The sequence below is a fragment of the Chamaea fasciata genome, unplaced genomic scaffold, assembly GCF_029207755.1.
Source record: "Chamaea fasciata isolate MVZ Bird 193981 ecotype frontalis unplaced genomic scaffold, bChaFas1.0.hap1 SCAF_12, whole genome shotgun sequence".
Lineage (NCBI taxonomy): Eukaryota > Metazoa > Chordata > Aves > Passeriformes > Sylviidae > Chamaea > Chamaea fasciata.
In genome coordinates this window covers 3,882,624-3,907,736 of record NW_027094097.1, presented here as the reverse complement: position 1 = coordinate 3,907,736, position 25,113 = coordinate 3,882,624, and the positions used below count along the sequence as shown (strand labels likewise).

Below are 25,113 nucleotides of genomic sequence, written 5' to 3'. Positions count from 1 at the left end.
ACTCTTGCTACCTTAAAAGAGTCATTATGAAAGTATCAGCCTTGCTCCTGACGGCTTCCCCAGGCAAGGCAGCCCAATATTTTTAGTCAAAACATGACTAGCCTTAGTATTTATCTGCTCTTCTTCCCTCCTCTTTCACTGGACTTTCTTTGAACTGATTCTGATAAAGGAAACTGGTTCCCAAGACACATGAAATTAAAAATTAAGGTTTACAATCACATTGAGGAAACAGTCTCATATTCACGAAGTAGCTCTGAAACCACTAGTGGTGACAGTAGCAAACAATGCATAGGGGAGGGGAACAGATTCACAGTGGGTGAGGATTTGTCCCTCTGAAAGATTCAAACCATGGGATCACAGCACTATTTCAATTCTCAAAATGGGACTTGAGCAGTACTGAAACATCCAGGGATCCCTACAGAGAAATGTTATTAAATACATATTTCCTTTGCATAAAGGGAAATATTTCAAACAAAAATGCAAACTTCTGTAATTGCAATTTAGTGTTGATTCTGTGAGTATAAAGGGGGGGGGGGGGGGGAAGTATCCACTTTCTGACACATTGCTCTTTTTAGTGAAAGTGTCCAATCTTATATAGGCATCTTATTTTTCACCAAATTTAAAAGTCAACAAACAAAGAAAAACCTTTCTGTGCCATGTATTTGTAAAGACACAACTTTGCATTGTTTCTCCAGCTACCCACATGAGATAGATTCTTCTCTGGCAGCCACATGTAGGGGGAAACTATAACTTTCAGCACCAGCAGGCAATTCAGAAATACAGGATATTTTACTTTACACAGTTTATAAATTTTAGCAGTCTGCAGTATTTTAGATCTAAACTTCAAAGAGCTAAGGAGGGAATGATGAGGCTACCTTTGCACTATTTTTATGATCAAGTTTTAGCGTGTTGTAAAGTACATTGCTGAATTTATTTTGTAGTCAAAGTTCTTTTCACTTTGTAAGACTGATTAACCTGCCCTCCCCACCACCGCAAAAAAAAACCTCCGGCAAATTAGATTAATTTTGAGAGAAAGAAAAAAAAAGAACCAAACTCTGCTCTTTAAGAGTTACACATAAAAATGGAGCACATAATGAAATATACACTGTGTGCTGTTATGATACTAAAGTATCCTGCAGCATATAAAGCATTTCAGTTGGAAAGGGGAAATTATTTATTTCCTGTGACATCATCTAAATCTCTTTGAAATAGCTGCTGACTGTAGAGAATTGGCACATGATCAATAGAGATGGGGAAACCTCATGATCTCCTTCAGCATCCTGCAGGCAGTTGTACGAGTTCTCCCTCCTGCAAGACCAGAGCACTGACCCAGTGCATATTATTTAACTCCCCCACAGAATATCATTCCTTTCCAATTGCTTCCTATAAACATTAAGAAAAAGTAGATCCAGTACCCACTCTTTGGCCTACTTTCTATTTAAAATGGATGTGCTTGAAAACCAGAAGTATCTTCTCTTGCATTAGATGTTAGCATTTAAAGGAATACTGCCTGTTTCTTAGATGGGTCTCTCCCCAGACTGGTTGAAGAAATTAATGATATATCTAAAAAAATATCTAAAAGTAGCCTCTGCAGAACTTAACAATTGCGTGAATATTCAAGTTTTTGCAATTGGCTAAGTAAGAAATATACCAAAATTTGGTTTTCACAAACTCACGTGGTATTGTGGAAAACAGTATTTCAGCAACACCCACAGAAAGCCACTCATGAGGTGTTGCACCAGCCCTCTTGCTAGACGGTAGAAATGAGCCAAGATAAAGACTTCTTGTTTATCACAGCATGAAAAGGGTCCTGGTTTATTCCTCTTTGCAGCTCAGCCATCCTGACTCCAACTCTTCACTGACTCTGGCTGCAGCAAGCTCCTGCTGGAGGTTTCCCTTGCAGCCTCTGACTGCTGCTTATTTCCTGCTAAACCACAACTGCAGGCATTTACCCAGCTAGACTGTGGCTGCAGGTTCTAACAACAGGCTCTGACTACACAGCCACACTAACCTCAAAGCAGCGATTCTCCCCTCATTAGCTAACCCACTCCCTTTTATCACACTTATCTTTATTGGATACAGCTGTGACTCATCAGGGGCGAGGCTGTGTTGGGTAATTAACACAGCTGTTACTTAGCAGGGGCAAGGTCACCCAAATTCTCTCCTACAACGAAGAGGCTCTTTTTCCAGAGCACTTGCTTGTTCACAAATTCATTTCTACCATTTAGGAATATTCTTTCACCAATATTGTCGTACAAACCTCACTGATTAACAATAGAACTGCTGCAGATTTGCCCTCCCCTTTGCTTATTTGATGGACAGTTCTGTGACACCTGAGTGGAAGGCAGAGCCTCCTTCTCTTTAGTTCTCAGCGCAGTTGCAGTGCACATGAAAGGTCTGAGCCACAGCCTGTGGCAGTTTAGGACACCGTGCCTGTCAGCCCCACTGGCAAAGTTTAGCAGTGATCAGAAGGGGAGGGGCCAATGTCCCTGCACTCTACTGAGCCTAATAGAGAGAAACTCAGAAACTGTTGTGCAAAAGGGCATCTCAGGAAAGGTATGATTAATATATTTTTTAATGAACTACTCGGCATAAAAAGGATTGCAGAAAATGAATCTGGAAAAGGAGTCTGTTCGTGGGCTGCTATATGTACGGCTTCAAAAATAAAGACCCACAGCCTGCAGGATCCCTCCTTGCTCAGCCAGTCAAGATGACTTATTACACCTGCATGCAGCAGAGGAGAAAACAGAAAGTAAAATTACTTCATTGATTTTGTTCTGGTGTATGTAAATAACCTTATTGTCAGATCTGCCCTTTCCAGGAGAAAAAAGTTTCGTTCAATTTGCCAGTTGACTTTTTTTCTAAATCTGATTTTCATATTTCACAACTTCTCCGCTGGGGACTCAGTAAATAGCAGCACGATTAACTGAAATTATATTTACTTCCTGATCTATTTCATGGATTATTTCAAAGAGCTTTTAAAGTTTCTTAATAATTTTTTTGTTTCACTAATATGGTGATTTAGGAAAAGAAATTCTCTTGAGAGATTTCAAGCATTTCTGCTGTTTATATTTTCTCACCAGAACTGTTAATAAAGGCATAATTTTTCTGAATATATTTTAAGTAAACAAAGCTCTAAACTCTTATGCATGCTGTATGTGTCTCAATTATAAAACAAATATTGTTTTGAAAGTAAAATAATCTATACACCATTAATTTGAGGGAAGGAAGCACAGTCTATAAATCTATGGATCAGTCTCAAGCCAGTTCATTTTTAAGCCAAAATCAGCCAGTGTTAGTGAATGGCTGGGAATATCCATGTGGACAGTCACTGGAGGGCAGAAGTAATAACCAGCCTGTCAGTCATCTTAACAAGCTTCAACCAATATTGATTTGGGGGGTAGATGAATACAGTATAATGTGCATGCATTTAGAAATGTTAATAAAAATGTGATCTATTGCATTTTTCTCACCAAATACAAAACGCCAAAAATAATCTAAATAAATCTAAGAAAATCGTTTGCTTGGCAAATCCGTCTGCAAGGGATGTGAAAATAAATCAAGGGTTCCTTGATGTGACATGGCATATTTGAACTAACAGATCAAATAGAAACACCAGCTACAATTCAAAGAGTTACAACTCAGACTCATTAGAGACAAAAAAAGCAAATTAGATAAAAAATAAACTCTACTTAGGTCATCTTTCAAAACAAACTGAAAAGTTAGAGAAGTACATTCTCAGTGCTCATGAGTCTAAATTATGAACTTAATATGATTTTTTTAAATATTTTCTTCATATCTAGAGCTGGTCAAAGTAGAGGGGCTTTTTAATGGGCCTCAATATAATTTTCTCAAAGCATTCCAAGTTCCCCTAATAACCAGATTATATTTATATCCTAAATAAACAGCCTAGACAAAATTCCAGGTAGAATTCTGTGCTGCTGCATTTTATAAATGACAAAAACATTCAAGGACTCTGCATCACTAATTCTGACCTTACAACTTAAATACAGGTTAAACACTATACAAGATTCATATCTTGTCTCTTGTCATGATTCCAGGTCAGCCAATGAGCTACTGTTGTCTTTGACATCTTATTTGTTTAAAAATCCAGTTTGATTTGGTAAATTTCTATTCCCAGAAGTGAAATCAACTTTAACAAGTAGCAATACTGAGTCAACTGATACTAATACTTACAATTATACTAATCACTTAAGCAGCCATCTTCAAAATGGAGCTATAAATACACTGTAAACTTTAGCAAAATTAACAGAGTTTAATTTAAATTACAGATATGAGGTCAACTTCTGTTCTGAACTGAACACATAATATTCTACAGGTAGTAGAAAAAACAGGTGGGTAAACAACGTAGAAATTGAAATATGCTACAAAGGAGACTCAACAAAAAAAATGCTACATACAAATAAGATTATAACGCCATGCTACTGTAAAATAACCCATTAATCGCTTATGAAGCAAAACATGTAAGCACGTATCAATGCCTCTGACTTTTTCAGACCACCAACTTTCACAGATGCATCATGAACTCTACATTTTATTGCCTGAATTTCAAATGTTTGAGCACTTCCACAGTGCAGGAGATCACTTAAAAAAGGAAAGTACAGAAAAGCATACATAGATTAAAAATTATGAGACATAAATAAAACAATGGCACGGCCTGCAACCCAACAGAGTACAACCAAAGCAGCAAAACTTTACAGAAGTGCAAAGCCTTTTGCACAAAAAAGCAGAATTCAGAAAACTGAATTACAAGCAGCATTCAAAATTATTGTCTAAAACCTCATAACAAGCCTATCATTAAGAGCAGTCTCTATCCACTACTGCTTTGAAACGAAGGACTTTTTCATGCAGCATGCTGTACATACTTTTTCCTTAAATAACATTTTCCACATTGCCTCTCCCCAGGCAACAAAGCAGCAAATGCTGCAGATGAACATCATATTTACAGCAAACAAGCAAGGACTTACTGGGAAGCAGATGTCTGTCACTCGTAGCAATGGACTAAATGAGGATCTGAGCAATAGGCAAATTCCTAAAGACACCAAATGGTGACAAAACGATCAACCCGCGTGTGAGAAGTAAATTTTTGAACTGAACTAGCGAGGACAAAAGTACAAGTATGAAAAGGATGTTCTGAGGTCACGGAGCAGGACAAGCATGTGCTCTTCACTTACACTTCAAAACAGTGTTGTCATTTTCTTGGAATGTTTTGTACAAGGTGACAATTTCAAGCACAGCAGTCTGAGAATTAAACTGAGGTCAGAAAAACCTGGTCAGTTAATAGCAACCACAAAGCAGTCTTTCTTTATGGGGCAGCAGCTTCAAACAAATGAGAGATATAAATATTTAATGCAAATCCTTACTTTTGCATAAATAAATGTAGCTTTTGGCCATGTACAGAAGCCCTTATGTTGGAATTCTTTTTAACTTCCACAAGTTAAAAGAATCCCAACATTAAGAAAACAGAGACAAAATCACATATAAAAGGAAAATCCCAAAAATGCATTTGGTTATGTATTTATTACATAATTTGGAGTTTATGCTATATACTCTGAATTGCCTTAATCTCTTTGATAGAACCAATTTCAAAATTTCTGTGCAAAGATAGAAGAAATCATTGTCAAGTTCATAAAAAGGTCTTGCTGCAAGGGGATCTGTATTACATTGCACAAAATAATCCTGATTTTCTGTCTTTAAACAGGTATATAATCTAATTAAGCAAAATGACATATATATGTGAAAAAAGAAAAATATTTAAAAACTTTACAGTAACATATTTCTCCATTTTGTATGTAAAGAGCCTACGTACTAAGGAAGTTAGTGTATTAAGTATTGTGCACAAGACAGGTAGAATTATGTTGAAAGTTTATGAGAGTTAGCTCAGTCATGTTTCCTTCTTCCAGAGATGTTTGACTTGCATGGAGTAAGGGCCCAGATTAAAAGTTTCAAAAATATAAACTCTATCAGAGCATTTATTATGCAAGCATCACATCCTCCAATTCTGAAAATAGAACCCTCAGCTCACGAGAATTTCACACTGAAAACCTGAAAGAAGCCTGGCATGACTGGCAGAACAGACATCCATGTGCACAAGGCTCTTCCCGTCGGGGGCTGCACTAATCCATCCATCAGTAGGTTCCCATTCCCCGTGCATCAGGGCAGTGCAGGATGGCCAAAAGCCTCCTGCACTTCAGTAGTGGACAAAACAATCTTTACGTATGCAGAACATATATGCACATACTGTACAAAGACATAAATGTGCCTTTAAGGATAAAAAATAATTATATAAGTGCATTAAACATTTCTTTTTAAAAGTGTGTATCTCCCTTGCACTAAACACAATAGAATTAGGTGCATTTCATATGAAGTAGGTCCCAGTATGTATACTCATATAAATACATCTGCTAAAAAGTTTCCATAAATTATTTCCTTGGTTGAATTCTAGCAGAATACCTGAAATCCACCACATATTAAGGAAGTCAAAGTATTGCCAAAACACAGCAGAAAGGTCATTGTCAAAAAATACAATGTTACAGTAACATTCTGAGGCAGCTATTTCTTCCAAAAGACACCTGAGAGTACAGAGACACTGTGACAAAATCAGACTTTTCTTATCCTGTGACAACCCTCAGTCTCTTCGTTCCTTTGAATATTGTTCCTGGTTATGTTTGTAAGAGTCCCTAAATCTCAGTTTAACTGCTGTTGTTGATTCTTAAGGGCTGAAACACAGGTCTAAACAGAGCTTTTTGCAAGCTCCTTAAGCGTCTTTTATATAAAGCATTAAGGACATTGATATATATGTTTTCTCTTTTGGAGAAGTACAGATAACTCTATCATTCTATACATCACCTTCACTGATTGGTTTATTTCTAAAAATATGTGACAATTTACCTGCAGGACTCTTGTTCCTAACTCATTAAGAGCGATCAGTAAACCCTGTGGTGTTCATTAGAAAGAAACTTCCGTACACAGCAACAAAAACGTATTTCTTTCAGCAACAATGGTTCAGCATTTTAAGGTGGTTGTAAGGTCAAAGAAATAGAAAACAAATACATTGAATGTAATCTCTATTATATCTCTTTATTCTGAGGTCATCCTGGAGACCTAATTGTTTGATTCATGCATGTTGGTTAGATTCACTGTGACCCTTTTACCCAGTTTTTAATAATATTTCTTTTCTGGGAGTTCATAAATTCTGAAATTTAGCAGAGAAGGTTTCTGGTGAAGTAATGAGCCAAAATATGACAAAACATCAATCAAAGGAGCATGTGGCTTCTGACCCTTTCTGGGCTTGGTTTTATGACTTTCATATCTTTGAAGTTATGAAAAGGAGACAAGATATGACAGGTACTGTGCTTGGAGAAGTCACTTAGTCAATTTAATTCCAGGCACCTGTGAGCAGCACCGCAGAACTACTTCAGCAAATTTGAAGGTGTTCAGCTCTCCATCTCTCACAGTAGTAACACATAAGCACTCTAATAGCTTGCAGGTGTACTTGGCTGACTTCCATTCAGTCCATTGATGAAGTGAAGGATTTAAGTTAAAATGCAACAACGTTACATTTCAACATTGCAATCCATCAAACAAAATCAGAGATAGCCTTCAGAAGATCAAGAAATCTATAAATGCACTGCAAAATGTGGTTGTGTGAAGTCAGAATAGAACCATGGCCAGTTGCTTCTGTATGATGGGTGAAAAGAAAGAATATGAATCCTAAGATATATATTACAGGTGAGCTCCTCATATAGGGCATTTTAGCAAAATTAGAACCTTTTGCTCTGTCTTAGTTGTTCTAGAAGAGGCATACAGATAAAAAGCATTGGTTATTTCCAGCTTTAGAGCTGTTGAGGCTTAAGCACCAAGAAATAACTTTTTTTTCTCAGGGCTTTCCATAAAAGTCTAGATACTTAGCAGCCCAAAAGATTTTTTAAAAAATTCTCATTATAATATGGTTTCAGTTTTATCAAGTAGGAGATTTTTAATTTGTCTTTGAACAAGCCATGTTGGATCTTTCTGAAGTCAGTGAAGATGCTTCAGTTTTCAGCAGAGAGTGAATCAGTGCCTTAGGGAAATAAGATTGCCGTATCGTTCCTTTGGGGAAGGGGAGAAGGTTTGAAGAGTTGTTTGTGAACAAAAACAAAGTTAAAGTTACAAATAATTCGAAGGAAAACAGGAAAAGGCAACTGAGGCGGCCTATCGGAAAGCTAAACTCCTGCTCTAGGGGTGGCACACTGCTACAATTTCATGTAGAAATTGATAGACTGAGTTACAGAGAAATATGTGTAGACTGTGATGTTTTCATACTTTTTTCCCATTTAAAATATTCATACTCGGTACAGCAAAGATAACAATAGGAGTCTACATATTTCAGAAAGCAGAGTTCTGGAAGTTTGCGGTACATTAGTTGAGGGTAAAGCCAGAGGGCAGGAGAAAAAGGATGAGGAAAGTAAGCGTGGGTCTTTCTGTGCCAATTTTCTCTCCAGCCTGAGGCTGCCACTTTGGTAATAACCTGAGTTTCTAACACCTTATATTACACAGGAGGCTCAAGATTCTGAAAAGTTATGTACAATAAAAATCTGAGAAATGTGCAGAGAGTAACAATATCTGTTAAATCTTTAGGCTCAGCTCTGTTAAATTTAGACTTTCTGGTAGGAATCAGTTAGTTGCAATGCTATCATTCAGAGGCAGACAAATGACATCTGGCTTTTAAAGGGAGGGGAGCATACGTGTTTGTGGACAAAACAAGCCCAAGCCTCTTGAACAGACCAACATTCGGAGTGTCAACCCACATTTTTACTCTCTCAACAGATAGGTTTTGAGCTCTTCATGAATCGTACACAGACTGGAGATAAATAGGTAGCATATTAGGAATTTGAGTGCTACAAGAATAGCATTTATAGGATTTCTAAACAATTTTCATGGGGCCAGCTTCCCATCAAAGACAGTAAAATAGAGAACATTCTCAGGAGCTTCAGTCGTGTGTCAGTACTGATTTCTTTCTTTAATTTGCTTTTTATTTAGGCACTTTACAAATCCAGAACAAAAGCTAGTACCTCTGCACTTAGTCCACTGACAAATCTATTAACATGGCAGATGCTTTCCTTGCATCAAACATCAGAGGCTTTTCACGCTTAATGGGCAGTTTTTTCTCATTCTGAAACGGAGCTTCCTGAAGAAGATCAAAGCACAATGAGAATGAGATGGGGAGCAAGACCCAGGAGTTCTAATCCATTTATATCATCCTGTCTTTCAATATTGTGAGCAAATCCCCCTAAAATGAATGCAGCCTAGAGTGGAAGTTAATCCTGATCTGTGAGATTACAAAGTTGGAACAGGCAGGTTCACATAAAGGATAACAAGAGGATGAGTGTCAAGCCTGTTCCTTACCAAACAGGCCAAAGGAAAAAAAATGGAACAGGAAACCTTGCTTGCTCCTTGGTGCTACTGTGAATGTATACTCTGGGAAATTTTAATTCTGAGGACCTCACAAAATATTTCACAAAGCATTTTTTTAAATATATATAATAGAAGAGAAGGAATATAAAACAACTTGTTTTTCCAGTAAGCTAAGATCTGTATAAGATAAATATATAGCAACTTGTGCAATATTTGTCAATACCACACTGTGTTTGAGCTTGTTTCATTTCCATTTTTAAAAGTCATTTTCTATATGGGTGTTTTATATGTTTGTCCATTTAGAGGTGTAAGTGGATGGAATAACATATAGACTATTTTTAGCCCTCAATAAGGCCAACAAAAAATTCTTTTGAACTCAAAGTCATTTGAACCTGGCCGTAAGGAGAAGATCACTCTCAGTGTTATGAGAAATATATAGATTAGAGATTCACAAAAAGGATTTAGCTTTCCTCTGGTGATACTCCTACAATCACCACAGAATAAAATCATGCACTACGCTTTTACCTAAGTTGTTATGTAAATGATGTCTCCAAAATTCTGGAATGTGATTAGTCTAATTAGAGCAATGCCAAACCATACTCCATTCAAACACAATCTCACTAGGACAACTGCTGTCAATACCCCATCAAACATATCTATTTAATTTTTGTATGCTACTTGGAGAATAACAATGTCCCCAAGTTAGGAATGCCATAGCACACAGTCAGATTACTCATGCAAAAGGTGCTAGAGCACTTGAAATATATCAAGATGTCTCCTAAAAACCAAATTAAGAACCAATATGTGATCTCAGCAAACCAGAAACTAGTGACAAATAGTGCATGTTTCTGTTTGATTTTGCATCCACCTCAAAATGTGGGTTTCATATTTATAAAGCATTTTCAGAAACAGTGGTCCTAAACCTGCGTGTAGATTATAGCAGGACACTACTACTAGGGGCAATATTTGGGGGTTTAATAATCCCAGAGATAAGCATGGATTCAGTATAGGCTTTACAGTCCATTTATAGATAGTATTGTGTAAAATATATAGTTGGGAGGAGATAAAATTTGAACCCTGGGGGAAGAAGTTCAGTGGGGAAGTTTCTATTCAGTGATACTGAGGGTGAATTGGTCTGGCTTCATCACAGAACCCTCATTTTGCAGCCTGATGTGTATGGATCAGCCAGAATAAAAATGAACATCCGTGTTCTCAGTGAACATTCATAGGCAAAGCTGAAGGGAGGTAAAGTTGAAGGCAACTTCCCATACACGATCCGAAATTAATAAATGGCCATTTTCTCCCAGCTGAAATGCAAAAGAAGGGGCAGGGAGAGAACTGGAGTATGTAGAGGTCAAGCAGTGAAAGAATTTATAATGATTATTTTTAAACATTCCAATGCCAACTTTTTTCTCCTTCTCAAGGTATTTGAGGTGAGTACACAAGGATACAGAGCTTGTGCTTAGGCATCTATATTTTCTTCTAGGTCAGATTAAGCTAATGTAATAAAGTAATGGAAAACCACTGATGGATCTTGGCGGAAGACATGGATGTCAAACTTCTTTAGATAACAGAAACACCACTTGACAGAGAAAGGTATTTGTTAGTGACTTTCTATCTACTACAAAGCACCTTGAGTTGTCTTGGCACTGTGACTTGCCATATGGAGTGATGTGTGACCTGTGTTAATTTTGTTCCTATAAGATATTTTGTTCAATTTCCACAGAGATGTTGTGATGGAAATTATTGGCTACATATGTCAGCAGGAATACATGAAAATTTGCAGCCTTTTAAGTATATTTAGAATGGATTATATTTTCATAACAAAGTCCCAACAAAACTTTACCATTATTAGTCCCTGTTACCAAAAAAAAAAAATATCTTTGTGGTACCAACAATAATTTTACTTCATTTCCCAGTAAGGAGGCAATTAACTAAGCTGTCCTTCTACATTTTTTTTCCTAATGTAAAATATTTGAATATTCAGTAGCAATTCTAACATTAACAGCAGTAAATTTCTTTGATGGAACTCCTCCCCTATACTTAAAGCAACGACTTGTTCTTGAGGCAGCAACAACTATTCTAAAGGAAATCTTTGGTCAGCCCTTGTTTCCATCTCTGTAATGGACAAAGTTGTTTTCCTCCTTGTTTTGACTATTGTCTTTCAAGTGAATCTTTAGACCATAACCATCTTATCTCTGAATGCAAATCCAGCTGTTTATACTCAGTAACATTGGTCATTTTCTAACTAGTTTACTCCCAAACTCGGATTTCTGGGAGATATCCTATTATCAAATTATCAGTTGTCAGCTCATGAATTTCAGATAGTCGTATATCATTTCAAATCAACATCTGCATCAGTTCTGCAACAGACTAATAAATCAAGTTAGTTTGTTTCAGCACCCACCGATTTTGACTGTCAGTGTTACCGTATTTATTTTAAATGAAGTACAATTTACTTTGTACTTTCACTAGTCTCTACTTTCCAGTAGAGTCCAAAGGCTGTTATCAAAAATATCCTTATACAATAACTTTTAACAGTAGTACTAGCGTGCCTCAAAGTTATTTTTAAAGACTAATAGGTATATAGCTAAATGGAGTAAGAAAAAAAAAAAGGATACATATATTAGAGCAATTTCTAAAAAACAAATTCTTAAGTATTTGGTTATATCCTACTCTGTTGCTTGTCTCAGTGCAAGCCCAGGGTCAAAATCTGACCAAGCAGAAAATGAAGTGAAGCTAGACATTTGCTTATGACTATAAGATTTTTCTTTTAAACAGACTTTGTATTAATCGTTTTTCTAGCCCACTGGGGTGACCATGGGAATATTAAGGGAGTTATTTGAGCATGAGTTTGATCTGTTCTGAAACATCCTCGTTAGTGCTGATGGTGCCCATGTTGTAGAGAACCATGTTCACTCTAAAAACAGCAGCTAAAATATGCAAGGCTGAGAGGCAGAAAAAGTTGAGATAAACTTTTTGCTCACATAAATCGTAATAGCAGTGAAGTCAGCAGAACTGCCAGAATTCTTTCTGAGCTTTTTTATACATTAGCTAATTCCATTTGCTTTGCAAGTGTGTCCCACATGGCACTGTCTCATCTGACACCAAGGGGGTGAGCACATGTTCATATGTACAGTGAAAGTAGAAATCTGACCAACTGCAGAGCACAGAGCAAGCTGGAAAAGAAGGGAAGTAATATGACTTGAAGCCCTCCACACACAATAATAACCTGCATCTTGCAAGGAAATTCTGGTAAACCCAGAATATTAAAAACATTCTGTTTACCTAGGCATCCTGTGAGAAACAGTGCCACACATTCAGGCAATTTTTAAACAGTATCTCAAATACCATCCCCCACCCCCACCTTCTCTCCAGTATTTTCATTTACAGAAATACTCATAAAATACCAGTATTTTTTTCCCCAGAGCAATGTAACTATATCCAACACCCCAGGTTGGTATCAGAAGTCTACTTCAGCAATACTCCTGTGTACATTGTTTATTACTTTTAAGAAAGAAACAGAGCTAAGGCTACAGAAAAAGAAACATTTTCACAATTTTGATTATATAAACTAATAAATATTCTTCTCCCGGACCTAAGATCCTTGAAGTCAATACTTTCTGAAAATAAATTGTTTCCTACTTTCCATATTTAAAAAAAAAATAAATCAATAGAGAGGTCAAAAGTTTTTCTTCACAAAATATTTTTACAGCAATTTTTTTTTCTTCCCCCTTTTCTTCTCCTGAAGAACACTAAATATTTGAAAGCTGTAGCAATCACAGCTTCAAGTGTCTTTGCAAATTCAGACAAATTTAAACATGGACTCGTGCATGGAGGTGACACACATGATTTCATGTATTTGCTACACACAGCTGCATTTCCTTTCCCTCATAAGGTTTATTACCTGTCCTTATGGTCCCTGATTTTAAATAAGGCTCTGACCTAGCAAAGCCTTATCCTATCCTATGATCCATCATATCCTCATCCTGCATCACCCATTTACAGTGCAGTACCAGATTTATTGAAAATGTATTGCCTTGCTGTGATTTATATTTGTGCAAGTCACTGAATCACAAGAGCTATTAAATCTTCAGGGCAGGAATCATCTCTGATGATGCATCTGGTAAATGTATCACATTTATTCAGAAGCTACAGAGTCCAAAATTAGGTTTCAGTTGTACTGAGAAAACAATATCAATAATCAATAATAACAATTCCTTTCTAGCTTTATATTTATGCAATAAATAATGTCTGCAGCAGTTGAAGAACATAAGGTCATTTTCTGCAATTTTTCAAGTCTTCTATTACCGAAATTAAGAAGACAAAACCCTTTCTGTTATTATAAAACAGGAAATCTTCTTAGCTTGATAATTATGATCCTTTAAGGCCTCTTAATTTAAGTTCCACCCTGAAGAAAAAGAAATTGGAAGAGAAAATAGCCATGCTTTATTTTTTCATCTCTTTCTTCTTCCACTCAAACTCTTTGAAGAAACATCATGTTTTCCTGTGACAAAAGTGGAATGAATTCTATCCTATCCTCTCCCATTTCTCTATAGTTTTCTACAGTCAGATTAATAGGATTATGAATGGAGTGCAACTGTTTTGTAGCTCCCTCTGGAATTTAAAAAGGAAAATTGGATAACTTGGCAAACCTCATTTGCACTCAGCAGCTTGACTAAAATCCATGTCAGGATAAACAAGAAAACAATGTGAAACAAGTGTTAGAACAAACTGCCTTGCACAGGCCTGGGCTGTTCTCAACATCAGCTGCTTGCTGAATATACTTCAAAAATATCACTCTCTAACCAAATTGCCAATGCTCTTTATTTAACATAGTAAGATAACCCACTAGACATTTTTCACTTGTGGAATGATGAAAACTTCAAATCAAAAAACAGTCAAAGCCAAACCCCAGACAACCACCACAATTAAAAAAAAAACCCCACAGATAAAACTATTAAAAAATAAGACTTTAATCAAAATTTACCAGACTGCTCCTAACTGCAGGGTTAGTGCCAATACTTCCTGAGCATGGAGAGAAAGCCACGGTTGCCACAGCTCTCACTACATAATAACTATCAGGGAATGCTGGCTTCTCAGTGGTGGTGACAGTAGGATACCCACTGACTACAGGACAAAAACCTCATTAATATGGCCTCTCATTATACACAGCAATCACTACTTATATTTAATGAGATCACAGATCTTTAATGTGCAGTTCAGATCCCCCTTGGCCACAAAAAAAAAGAGGTAAGCAGAGAGGGAAGGTAACGGCATGAGCTGCATGAGATCACCTATGCTGCACTCAAACCTCATTGGTTTTCAGTTGGACAGCATTGAGCTCACAGGCTGCTGCCAGGGCTTTGAATATCTCCAGCTGCAGGAAAATGATCCATAATCAATCATCCCTTGGGATAAATGATGAAATGACCGCCATAACTGATTCCTAGCACTACTGAAATATAGTTGTAGAGTGAACCCTGAAGTTTTTACAATAAATTAGTTGCTTATGCTAGGAAACTTTTCTTCCTGCAGGATGTTGCCATCCTTAAGCTTTGATAAGGTTCTGTGGGGAATACTTGGCAGGGAGGAATACACTTGCTGGTTGGCCACACCAGTGTTCTTTTGTATTCCACATAAGGTAAATATGCTGAAAAACACCACGTGACATCTTGAGTAGCTACTGAACCTGGTTATGTTTGTAATGTATCTTGAAATCCAAGCTTAATATCTAGATTTCACAGATAACAGAGAAAGTCCAAAATTAAATGGGTTTCCTGAACACATGCACAAAGCCCACAGCTGAACAGAACTTGAATTGACTATTTCTCCCCTCCAGATTTTAAAAAAAAAAAAAATGGAGAGGGTTTTGAAACTTGTTAGTACAATTCCTAAAATGAATGATTTTTAAAACTTATCATTGCATATATAAAACAAAATATAGATCCTAAAATATTAGTTTACTATTTACTACAGTTCGTCCTCTGGATTTGTTATGAGAACTTTTCTTTAAGAAGCTCCTAGAATTCAAAGTGGTTATTCCAATAAATAAATCTAACCACAATTATGAAACATGACTCTACAGATGGACCGACATAAAACTAATGGCTGGAAAAGAATGTAAAAAAAAAAAAAAAAACAAACCTGGAGAGCAAGGAACTGCTGCAATTACTCTCCCACCTTTAGATTATTAATCACAAGGCAGCTGCCAACTGGCCTTTTATGCTGAGTTAAGTAGTCACCCAGGCTGTAGTTTTTATTTTATTTGCACAAGCCATTACCTCAGGATTCACCTTCTGAAGTATCTGGAGAGTAGTCAATGGCGACTGCACACACATTGGTAGAGATCCGTATGACTTGGGGTAAGTAATTCTAGAGAATGACACTCAGCTTTGTTGAAGAATTAATGAAATAATAAAAGGAATGTGCCTGCATGTATTATGGTTTTAAATCTGATTATCACTACTAAAAGGTACTTTTTAATTATGTTGCCTATTTATTTCTTAAAGTCTTAGCAAAATGAAACAAAACAAAACACAGCAGAAGATTTTTCTGAGATTTTCTGTCTTTAAAATCAAGGGCAGATTTTACCTTTACTTTGCACCATGCAATATTGTTTGCTCTGGTGCCAAATGATCGCAGTCACCTCTATTATGACTGGCATCAATGCAAGCCCTTTAAGCTTTGAAACAAGTAAATAAACAGAGTTAACAGAAAATTCAGCACAAAATGGGTTACTGTAAAACCACAATAATTTCCTAGAAAAGCTCAAGCTTCTTAAACAAAAGATTCTGGTGTCTCCTGAGGCCAGTGCCATCTCTCAATTTACACTCTGTTGTACTGGAAGAGGCTCTAAGTAAGCCAAAGAGATAATCATTAAATCTAGTGCTTGAAAACATTCCATCCTCTCATTCAAATAGGTTCATTAAGTAAATCTGACATACATTACTGAAAACTGTTTACAAGCTGCAAACATTTCCTTACAAATCAACAATAATAAAGAAACTCAAGCCTGGTCCTACGGCTTTTATTTTAGAATTTCAGTGAGAAATTGAGATTTAATCTCATCCAAATTGAATTAAACACCTTGAATTAGCAACGCAAAATCAGTATTTCTGAGCTCCCATGAATCTAAGTGACAGGTGAAGAAAGACCTCCAGCTCAGACACATGAAGTACTTGATCAAGACAGGAGTGAACATGGCTCACTCATATTTAAAACATTCTTTCATATATTTTTAATAAAATAACTGATACAAATTCAAAACCAACCTCATAAATCAAACATTATTCGATGTATGAGGCTTCAAGGTTCCCCTGTTATGGATGTGAGCGTGCCTGTCTCTGAGACAAGGGGTTTGCACTTGAATGCTTGAGGTTTTATGAAAGGTTTATTGGATTTCATAGTCCCTTAAGGGGAAACCCTTTAAATGTCTTTGCAATTATAAGTCTAATAACAATTTCAGCTCTTGGACAGAGCCTTGACTTGACAAAGATAAGGAACTGGAAGTTGCTCAGTCAATACAAAGCTATTAATCTCTGTCACCCTGCTGTCATTGTGGCTCAGGGAAACAATGTAGTTTCTTGACCTACGTGAAGCCGTGTAGTGATTTTATTCAGGATGTCAGCATTCATCAGCACAGATTTTGTCACACCCCAACTCACTTGAAGAGCTCCCAGTTCTTTATCTTGACTGCATTGACACCCTTCAGATACCAGCAGTTTGTTTCAGTCCCTGCTTATTATTACTATTTAGCACCTACTCGTGTGTAAAAGCCTTCAAGAATAAAGTTTTGAGTTGGAATATAAGCAGTCTCAGCACTGCATTCTGTGTCCTCAGAGGACAGCTTTGAGTTGCCAAATGTTATACGTGCTTGCGTATTCAAATGAAGGTTAATTTTGTTCATCTTCAGTAAAATTAAATTAGTATTTTTCCTTAGTGGTGAGCTTTTTAATGTCATCCTTCTCTGATCTTGAAATACAGTGTGAGAACACAGATCAAACTCTTAGCAAATTATCCTGCCAATGTTATCACAGGAATGCGCAATTAGCGTGGATTTGTCTTAAATAAGCCGAATTTATCTTTCTTTCTTGGTTAGTGTACCCTTGCTTTAGGAGTAACTACAGCACAAATTCATTAATGAACTTATTCTGAAGTCCTGGTGAGCAATGAAAAGAGCCCTCTCTTTTTTTCTGGAAGACTTTGGAGATTACAGTGATAGTTTATAGAGACTTCACTAAATATCACACACAAACAGCAAACAGATGCTAAAAGAAGTAATCTAACCCGTTCATACAGAATGATAACTGCACTCAAAACTTTATTAACTATTTACTAAAGGTATTACTGAGTAACAAAAATGTGGACCACAAGAAAAGGTAAATAAATTATGAGTAATGTAGCAATGATGATTAGATACATTATTTTAACTGCCAAACACCAACTTATTATACTAAACAATATATATGAACACCAGTAAAACCTAGCCAATATTAGTAATCACTCCACAGTACTTAGCAGTATAGTATTCTTGTATTACTGTTAATAAAAGTAACTCCACTGTCATCAGTAAAACTATTCTAGAATTTCTCTGAATAAATAAGATTTTCAAAGTGAAATGACATTCTACCGAATTTGCAACGCTGATAATTTAATATTGTATAATTAATATGGATGATACTGTAAAATTGCAAGGTAGTTTTCTTTCTGGGTTTTGTGGTTTGTTTAGGGGTTTTTCTCCATGAATATTTTGAATGCAAAGAACTACAAGAGAAAATTAACTAAAACCACAGGAATCAATTACATTTCTATCAGACAGCCCAGGAGTTTTCTGTCAACTCTTGTTTTCTTTTTTTTAATCTCTTCTTCTTCACTCTTCAGTTTTTCCCTTTATGATGTTCCCCTCTTTGTCCTACTACCCTTGTATTCTTACTCCTTCCTGCCCTTGCATCTGTTTCTACTCTCCATCTGTTTTGCGGAACAGGTTGCAGAGCAAGTTATATAATAACTTTCACATCCTCCTGCTGAAATTGGCTGCAACCAGCCTGCTGGTCTTACACTTGCTGAGTCAACCTGCTCCCTTCCATGTAGTCCTTCCAGTTTACGAGACCGACAGAGGCAGTGCTGCTTCAGCAAAGTCATCATGAATAAAGGTGACAGTTGGCAGCTGCAAAAATAAACTAAGAATTAACTTCAAATGAAATTTTCATCTGTTTTTTTTCTCTGTAGGCTTCAGAGTATGAAGGTGTTGAAGTGGTTTTATAATGTGGGTTCACCTGGTTGAGGAAAGAAGTTCCACTACATTCTCTTTTTACAATGGACAACCCTAAAGAAGACGTTCTCTAAGGTGTCTTCTGGTAGCTGCTGAAATTGAAATGAATAGGGAAACTGAGTTAATGCATCATTTGTCTTAATCCTGTCAAGGCAAGAATCTATGATCGTTGAAGCCCATAAAGCTGCTCCCAGTAGCAGAGGATTAGCACCTACAGGTATAGTTGGAATTGTTTTTTCTCCTACTTTTTCCACACTGATATATTTTATATCAGACCAGTTGCCAGTGTCTCAGTGAATTTTCTTTTTCAACTATCATTCTCGCTCCTTTCACTCTTTCTGTGGTCTTTATCTTTACCTCTTCACTTCCATTAATCACATTTTGCGGTATTACAGCCATTGCTAAGAATACCAATCTTACATATTGTGGATATGCTTCAAATTTTCATAAACCTTTAACCCAAAGTCCTCCTCCCTGTTCTCTGCATGTGTATATGTGCATGTAAGTATTTCTGCACACACATATGCAGCATCTGCCACAAGAAGCCCTCAGTTACTCAGGGCTGTTAGCACACGATAACAAAAGCAGCAACACAGAGGCTAACATCAATTATAGACCCAAGGATTGTATCATTCATTCTGATCTCTCACACTGTTTCATTAATACTTGTTTATCAACACAAGCCAGTACTTTTCATCCTTCTGGGCCGGTGCCAGCACTACACTGCAGTTTGACCAAGTGTACTGCACAATGTGCACACTCTCTCATGCCCTGATGATACACTGTGCACAGCTGCCATCTCCTTGCAACCTCTCTCAATGCAAATTAGATGGGGTTGACAGGAGAGCACAAACAGATTTTAGAAGGTAACATTTTTGTACAATAGGTGACATTATTAATTTAGCATTTTCTTCTTTTTTCTTTCAGACTCTCCATTCTTTAATTCCACTTGTTAGTTTCTTTCCAATACTTCACAAAATTTTATTCTTGGATATGCTCAAACCTATTTCTCATCCTCACAAAAAAAAACCACTTTTCTCTTTGTTTTGGGTGGTTTTTCCTATCTTTGTTCATTCTGTAATTCAGTATTTATCCTCATTCCATCCCACATGGCCAAAGCAGATTTGCCCACAGTCCCTTAGATCTTGGGGAAGGTACAGACAGTGTCACATATGGTCCACCAGGAACAAGATGGGAATTCGTGGCTGCTGATCCTGCTCAGAGACAGTCGAGTTCCTGGTAAGGACACATTTCCACATGCAATCTAGCAGTCCCTGTCACTAACTTCATGGCCATTTTCTGGACAGCCACATGAGGTATCAAACGTTTCTTCCTGACTTGCTTCTCCTCTTTCCCATCACTTTTATAACACTGAAAGGGTGCATCCAATCTCGTAAATGCAAATGTTTTTTACTTCCTTTGACTCATAGGACCTAAAGATTCTAAAGCAGTTTATACTTCCTGTGGTTTCACCTCACTTTCCAGTTCCAATGTTTCTTAAAATGCCACTGGCTATTCTTTGCCTCATTATATAATAAATTTGAAATAATACTTCAGCTTTAATTTATGGTGATTCCTGAATTTTGATGCTCCTTCTTTCACTGTCTTTATATTAATACTAAGGAAATAATCACTCTGCTTCAATTTTATCTTGCTGGATGATAACATGTTTGTAGTGACCAAATAATTAGTGAAACTTCTTTAGTATCTAGAAGCACTGTTCTACATACCTAAAACATTACATAAAAGAAATTTATTAACAGTACTCTTGTTTAGGTGTGTCAGTCAGAAAAAAAAAATCAACAATATCTGATAATTTAAATAAAAATAGGCCCATATGATAATCTACAAATGACACAGTTCAAAAGATAATCAAATATTTATGTAATTAAAGATAGAGGTTTTCTGATCTGGCACAAGGAAATTCTCTTCGTTTAAATGGCTGTTTAACCTCTCAGTCTCTCTGTCTAGATCGCATTTCAGTGAAAAATGCTTTAAGAGCACAGTCTCTCTTAAACCATAATATCTGATCCTTTAAATTTGAGTATATGTTACTGACTCTGGCACCATAAATTTTCACTGTATAACTATTTTCATTTATAAGTTGTGTTGTAGAAGTGAGATTGCACTGTAAACCCTTCTCCTTTGCAATGAATAAAGCAGAGGAGTATCCGGAAATGCTTCCTGAGCCACAGAAGCTGTAAATCAGTGGAATTGCAGCATGTGGAACAATGCATCTCTCCCAAAATGTTTCCAGAAAAAAATGCTCCATCTGCTTGAAACTTGATAATAAATGGGATCAGATTTAGATGTATTTTTAAATAATTGAGAGTGTATTATGCAGATTTTGTAAGTCAAAGTATTTCCACTGTTTTGGCATGATTTTTACAAATCAACATTTCCAGGAATATTTTCTTTTAGACAAGAATTCTATTGCAATGCTACTTCCCATTACATTTAAATTTGCTTTAAGAGAGTACAATAGTTATTAGTGATTTATAGTGAAGTAAAGAAGAATCAAGCCAAACATTTCTCATTAAATCTCCAGTTTACTTTGACCGTGCCTCACTTCATCATTTTGAATAACACTTCTCAGGAGAATTCACAAATCAGTATTTATGCTAATTATTTTCAAGATTTTTAGAAAACCTTGCTGTCACTGCATTGAGTAATGAATGAGGAGTTGAAAAATGCAGCGTTTCATCTACAAGATGGCCTAGTAGAATAGCAGCACAACAAACTTTTGTTTGACAAATGGCTGGGGTAGTTCCAGTGCTCAACCACTGGATGTTAAAAGCATGAGAGGATAAAAATTTTGCTTCATGTCATGAAATCAGAATTAAAACTGAAATTTACTGAGCTCCCCACCCCAACGTATAATCACGAGAAAAACCAAAACTGAAAACAAACAACAAAAAATGTTTTTAATTCTATTATAATGAAAACCCATTAGAAGATATTAGAAGCACATTTTAAAGGAAATTGTAAAGTCCCATGCCGACAATTTCAAAGACTTGTTATTTATTTTACATTAAATTCTGTAACAAAAAACCCCTTGGTTTCATGAAGCATTTCAAATTCAACAGAACCACGTAGACTAGAATTGTATAATTTTCATGAGTTTGTGTTTTGGTTTTTGCTCTCAGGTGAGCAGACTCCTACCCCAAATCCTTAAATAAGTCTCTTGTTCTCTATTGCAATAAAATCACAAGTGCAAAATGAAATTGCATTTCTTAATATATATATCAGAATTTGGGGAAATAATAATCTTCTTTTAAAATCTGGAAGGGATTCTGTCTCACTGAAAGAAGAGTGAAAGAATCTACTCTCTGTGTGTAGATTTGGTAGGAATTGCCCATTTATTGTAGAGTGAAAGCTAAATGAAAAAGTCAACCTAGTGATACTGTTTTCATTATTTCTGGTAGGTTGAAGTCTACAACCTTCAATTTAAAGGTAACTATGACTTTTGAGCTAGGTAGAGTCCTAATAAATATGCAACGCTTTGTTCCTTTCCCCAGTGAAACTCTAATTATTCTCCTTACAAACTGCAGTAGCTCAGGGGAGAGTAATGAAGTAATGTGTGTTTCTGCATAAGTCAGGGCCAGAGTGAGAGATCTGTCCTGCCAGAACACACTGAAGTCCAATTTCTGGTTTCCATTAGGTAAAAAGATGGCTTTACAACAATCTTAATAGGAAAAAAAATCCAAGGGAAGCAGTAACTTTGCAAGGAATAAGTAAAATTCTACTATGTTTAAGTTTAGAGCTTCTAGATTTTTACAGCTCTCATAAACAGCAGTGGATTTGGGTTTATTTATTCACAAATCATGGTATGTTACAACACAAATTTGATCTCATTCAGGGTTGAACCATGCTAGAGTGAAAAACTATTATGCGGTAATTGCCTTTACACAGCGGCTGGAAGAATTTGTTTTTCATCTCATGTCTCATTATTCACCTTACTGCAGATCTGTGGGTGTAAGAACCACAAAATCATCCAAGTGTCCTATTATTGTCCTATTACTGAAATGTAACATGATGGTTTAGGTTCAGATTGCCACTTGACCACTGCAGGTCTGGAAGTTGTTGCTGTGAACAGCAATGTACCTTTTCATTTATACATGGAAAACACCAGTACTTTGGATTCCTTTATCACAGGAACTAAAAATAAAAAGGTCTAAGGAATCAGTAAAGGCGTGAAAATTTCCTTCTTTGAAACATACCTACACAACACCCCATCATCAGGAACACAAAATGTGTAATTAAAATTCTGAACAGAAAAACAGAGTGCCCTGATTAATACAGGGCCAATGAAAAATGGGAGCAGTGCTTGAAATCTTTCAAGTAGACAAGGCAGGGATGCTCCATAAACAGACAGGGGAAGGTCACATTATGTTAACTCAAAAATTATGAAACAAGAGTTCAAATACTGCATTCTAGCTCTGGCAGCAGACTACAGAGATTGGAAGTATTCAGCCTATTTAGGAATCTAGTGGAGTCTTTTTTCAAAGACTTTTTTTTTGTCTTTAACTCTTAGAATTTGCACAGTTTACGAAGAACTTCAGTCAGGAAGTACAACAGATTCATCTCCTTTCTCCTCTATCTGATCTCTTCAATATTGCCTTTGAACTCTGGGTAAACTGGATTTGATTTTAAGTTGCATATCTATTACCTCTTCGTATTGCCTCTGACAGTGCAGCTATTTTGAAATAGGTGTTTATACAAGAGAGAAATTTTAATCTTCAAAAAGACCAAAAAAAATCTCACATTAAATACAAACCTGTGGTATGTCTGTTTTGAAGAACTATGAAAGGAAGAAAAGGAAACTGGTGCTTTTGAACACTAAAACCAGTCATACATGTCACCCAAACACCATTAACACAGAATTCAACAGAAAGATTTGTTTGGATGAAGACTGCAGGATTCACCACCAAACCCTTTTCTAAATGGGAAACCTACCAATATGCTCTAAGCCTGCACACATTTTACTGTGTTCTTCATAAAGTCAAAGGGAATTTGAATTTAGTCTAGAGGTGATTGACCAGAACTCTGCGACTACTCTGACATCAGCTCTACATCAGGTCCTATTTTAATACACACAAAGATCATAATGAAGCAATTACAAACATCACGCACAAAATGCCAGGAAATGGCAGCAGGAGTCACAACATACTTTATTCCAAGGAGCACACACTTTAAAAAACTCACAGACATCACAACAAATTCTGCTAAAGGCCAAGTACAACTTTCAACATGGTTTCCCTTAAAGAACTGGTCTGTTCTACAAGATAACTTAAAGTTTACTTTAATGAATCTGTTGTGTGTTACAGTTTTTCCTTCCTCCTCCTGTGCATCAGTGTAGAGGCTGAATGTAAATGAGAACAAAGGTCTGTGTGCTAAGACATATAGTTAGGGAAAAGGGGCTAAGACATCAGAACTGAGTTGTTGTTAATGGAAAAAAATTCAATTAACCCTGGTAGACCATGATATCTAAGAGTTATTTATTTGCCAGTTGTTTGCAGACATGTCGTCAGCTTTTAGCGTAATTATCAAATTCCCAGCTCCTCCCAATTTTCTCTAAGAACATGCCCACACTCTGGGCCCCAGCTACCAAAGATACCCTTGTTCAAGAAACATAACGTATATATATATATGTGCAATACTTTTCAAAAATATATGTCAGTAATGAAAACCAAAATACCAGTGAAAAATATCAGCCAGAGCAAAATTACAGTAACTCAGATGGAAAATGTGTAAACAAACAACCCCACAACTCTGCATAAAGAAATCAAGGAACTAGAACTGTAAAAATTTCCTTCTGATAGGCAGAATTTGTTTAAGATAAAAATAAGGCTTTTCCACACATATTATTGAATCTATTGTGAAAATTCCAACAATTTTAGTCTCTGTAACAACTACAAATATTAAGAATTATAATTAATTTCTGTTTAAAAAAACTCCATGCATCTTTCTTCTACATGGAGGCACCTACTGTAAACAACTGAAACTAGCTGATTCACAAAATGTCTTTTGTTATGGTGGTTCCCAGGTTTGCTGTTCTGACAACAGAGATGAGTCTTTCACTGAAGGTTCAAAGACAGTAATGGGAGTAATATAAATAACAGGTATGAAAATGACAATTAGCAGGAATGGTACAAGCAGTAAAGGGACTGTCAAAGTCGAGTCAGGAAAGTAAAAACAGGTTGTAAAAGGAGTAAGGACTGTAATATTAGTGAACATGTTCTAACTACTTCTAATTCCAACAGCTCAGCTGGGGACCCTGCTATAAAGCAGGAAGGCAGAGCGGTTGAAAGCCAGGAACAGAGCACACCGAATTCCACACTTGATGGGTTCATTCATTGCAGGGTTGTAATGAGGCAGCTTTATGTTAGCTCAGGTGTGTTTACAGTCACACATCTCAGCTG

General features: G+C 36.4%; 1 long non-coding RNA gene across 2 annotated transcripts in view; it reads right to left on the bottom strand.

Moving 5' to 3' along the window:
* Positions 1-2,006, bottom strand: part of LOC136295709 (uncharacterized) — a 129,869-nt gene extending 127,863 nt beyond the window's left edge. For both annotated transcript variants that reach the window (XR_010722770.1, XR_010722771.1), the window contains exon 1: positions 1,677-2,006. This is a non-coding gene — a long non-coding RNA (uncharacterized lncRNA). The remainder of the gene's footprint in view (positions 1-1,676) is intronic.
* Positions 2,007-25,113: the final 23,107 nt, after the last annotated feature.